A 4,035-nucleotide genomic window follows, 5' to 3' on the forward strand; every position below is an offset into this window, starting at 1 on the left:
TATATATATATATATATATATGAAACCTGACTCGATGGCTATGAGTCAAATCTGACTCATGGTGACCCCTCCTTGGGTTTCCAAGGCGATATCACTATGGAAGTAGATTGCCCAATCTTCCTTCCAAGGAGTGGCTGGTGGGTTTGAACCGTAAGCCTTCTGGTTAGCAGTCAAATGCCTTAGGCAGTGCACCACCGGAGCTCCCTATGTGTGTGTGTGTGTGTGTGTGTGTGTATAGTTTGTGTATATCTAAGTACGGATATACGTAGACAGGATGGATGGATGAGTAGATAATAGATAAGTAGATTGATTGATTACTAGAAAAGGAGGGCACAAATATTAGTGTTTTCTTTGAAGCTGAAAGATTAATGATGGAAAATCAGGATGTGATGTTGGGAATTCTTAAGAGGATTTTGCCTTTATTTGTAACCTTTATTTATTTAAAAATGACTGGCAAATCAGGTAGTAGGTTAGCATTTACTAATTGAGGGATAGAAAATGGATATAATTTAGATTATTCATGCTTTATGTGTTTTTAAATTGGTAGATTACCTTCAAGAGGGAGAACAGAAGCAAGAAAAGTCAGCTCAGAACTCACACAAAATTGCTTCCACCATTGTTTATTTCAAACCAAGTCATAAGGTCAGCGTGAAGTCAAGGGGTATAGGCATAGACCGTACCTTTTTTGAGGAGAGTAGCTTAATAGTTTTACTGAATACTCAAAGACATTTGACTATGTGGATCATAACAAATTATGGATAATATTGTGAAAAATAGAAATTCCAGAACATTAATTGTGCTCATGAGGAACCTATACATAGACACAGAGGTTATTCTTTGAGAAAAACAAGGGGATACTGCATGATTTTAAATTAAGAAAGATGTGCATCAGAATTGTATCCTTTTCCCATACTTATTCTATCTGTGTGCTGAACAAATAATCTGAGAAACTGAACTTTAAGAACAAGGCATTGGGATTGTGTAATCTGTGATATGCAGATGACATAACCTTGCTTGGTGAAAGTGAAGAGCACTTGAAACACTGATGAAGATAAGACTAGAAACTTCAGTATGGGTTACATCTCAATGTAAGAAAAGAAAAATCTTCACAACTGGACCAATAGACAACATTGCAATGCATGGAGAAAAGCTTGAAGTTGTCAGAGATTTCATTTCACTTGGATCCAAAATCAATACCCACAGAAGCTGCAGTCAGGAAATCAGATGTGGTATTCCACTCGGCAAATCTTCTGCAAGAGACCTCCTTGAAGTGTGAAAGAACGAAGATGTCACTTTGAAGACTAAGGTGTGCCTAACCCAAGCCATGGTACTTCCAATCCCCTCATGTGCATGTGAAAGTTAGACAATGAATAAGGAAGATGGAAGAAGAAGTGATGCCTTTGAATTGTGGTGCAGCAACGAATACTGAAAATATGAAGTGCAGCTGGAACACTCCATACAAGCAAGAACAGCCAGGCTTTATCTCACCTACTTTGGTCATGTCACCAAAAGAGACCTGTCCCCGGAGAAGGATATCATGCTTGGTAAAGTAGAGGGGCAGCAAAAAAGGGAAAGACCCTCAATGAGATGGATTTACACAGTGGCTGCACGAAGGGCTCAATCATAGTGAGGGTTGTGAGGATGGCGCAGGACAGGCTATGTTTCATTCTTTTGTGCATAGGGTTGCTACGAGTTGGTTCTGACTCCATGACACCTAACAACAACAACAACAACAGCTTAACAGAACTGCAAACAATTACAGCTATTTTGAAAATCTACTACATAATGTCTTTCTAGGGACATGATGTTGCCTTCTCACTCAAACATTTTCATAAAATATGCAAGAGTTGTGCTAAGCAAATGGTTAATTAATATATTTCATTTATGTAGAGTGTTTCTGGTTTTTTTGTCATCAAAAGAATACTCAAATACATTCTTAAAAATTGTTAAATTTATTTGTAAAATTAAATTGAAGAATAAAATTAGAAACATGTTACACTATATGTAGGCAAAAGCTGTGAGTATCATTTTAACTCAGAAAGAAGCTGCTTGGACATATATTTGCAATCTTCCTTTGGTGACATCAATGCTGGGCTAGCTTTCCATTGGAAACAGTTACTTCAAAAGAATCTTAAAGCCCAAAGTTATAAAAGGTAAAATAATGAATCTATTAAAATGAAAAATTTAACATTTAAATATGGATTAATGAACAAAAAGTAATTAACTCACCAAAAGAAATATATGCTGACTGGTGCTGAATCAAATTAGGAAGTAACATTTTTTTTTCCACCAATAAAATAAATGGAAAATTGGAGATTGCGTAGTGTGCTTTAAGCTCCACCTTGGTATTAAAGAATCTACCACACCCCAGACATGTTATATCTAGGCCTGAACAGATACAGATATATGAGTATTATGCCTTGCTTAATATTGCTAAATATTCCCCAGCTGCCATAGGAAACTCTTGTGAAGACAGTGCTAATTCTGAGAACCTCTGGAATCATAAATTGAAATAAGAAGAGAAGCAAGGAAATGAATGGTCAGCGCCTGTAGAAATGGTTCTGGGTTATGTTGGAGAGTATCTCATCACGTGATCTGAAAGGGAGGATTTTGCATTTTAATTAAGTTAGCTTTGATTTTACCTAATCTCACATGTGGTTCAGATTCTCCCCACCCTTGTAAGCAGCATCTGTGTCCTCTGTCTTGTCAACAGTATAACACATAAATCTCCCCAGCATCCAGATGCAGTGGAATTTGGTTTTGAGGACAGCACATAAGATGTAGATAAATATTTTCCTGAATCCTGAATGGTGCTTAGAGTTATGTTGTTTGAGTCAGTGCTGAACACCAGAATCTGAGAGTCAAAGATATTGTGTGCTCTTTAATGTATGAATCAAGTTTTTTTGTGTGTGCTTGTTATATGTGAGAGCCTCTGAAGTGTGGGGCACAGTGGGAAATTTTTCTTGCTCAGTCTAATGGTGATACCTATCAACCCCAATTACAATGTAAACTGCATGGGAAATGACATTTTATCTGTACTGCATCACCAGCTTCTAGTTAAATACTTTTCACATAAAAGGTTCTCAAATATTGACTGAAGAAATGCATAAGTCATTAAATGAATAGATGGTCTGAAATACCATTTTTGTTAGGTGTAGCACTTCAAATCAGGATTCCCTGATACTTGGTTATCTGTGGGGCAGTACCCTCAGTAAGGAAACTTCATTCCAGTCTTCTACAAGCTGTTTCAAGATGGCAACCATATGAGTCAACCTTTATTTTGTCAGGCCATCCATAAAAGAGAGTACTTGAGAGGAAATATTTAGGAAACTAAACACTAATTAGTGTCTACAACCTGAAAAACTACTTAAAACTCAATTTATTTTTGACTGATTCTGGTCCATAGCTTTATTCTATTAGTCATATTAGATACTTTCTAAATATAAATAGAGAGTATTGCTCTAAGCTTCCTCAGATTTCATGGCTGAATGAATCATAAAAAATCTCATTTATACACATTTGGAAAATCTGAGTTTGGAAGTAGTGACATCAAGAATCAAATCTTGTAATAAGATATCTCTTCTGCTCAATTAGAATTGGAAGGTGATTTTCATTTAAACCGTATAATTTATTCTGTAGGAGAACAATCTGGGGACAACCTGTGTTCCTTGAAATTGTTTCAAGAAATTGGGAATTGGAGGTATCATGGAAAAATTCCAATTGTGATTCCACACTGTGTCCACAAAGCTCATTCTTCTTTTGCCATGCAGAGTACTATAACTTTACTGATGTGGTCGAGAGATGGTTGACCCCTTTTAAGAGATGTTTCATGGATTTGCAAAGATGATGGTAGCATAAGTTTGAGACCATCAAAAATATGGTATATGTGATGACTCATCAAATTTGGATTTTTAAATGAACAGTCTACCAAAAAGATGGAAAATAGGTTGGCAGTGTTTTGGGGTATAAGTGAAACAGGTTACCCACCAATCTACTGAGAGTAGAAGAAGGGATTGTGTGATGGTTGATATAAAG

This window comes from Orycteropus afer, unplaced genomic scaffold, assembly GCF_000298275.1.
Source record: "Orycteropus afer afer isolate SDZICR_OR568_19922 unplaced genomic scaffold, OryAfe1.0 scaffold00430, whole genome shotgun sequence".
NCBI lineage: Eukaryota > Metazoa > Chordata > Mammalia > Tubulidentata > Orycteropodidae > Orycteropus > Orycteropus afer.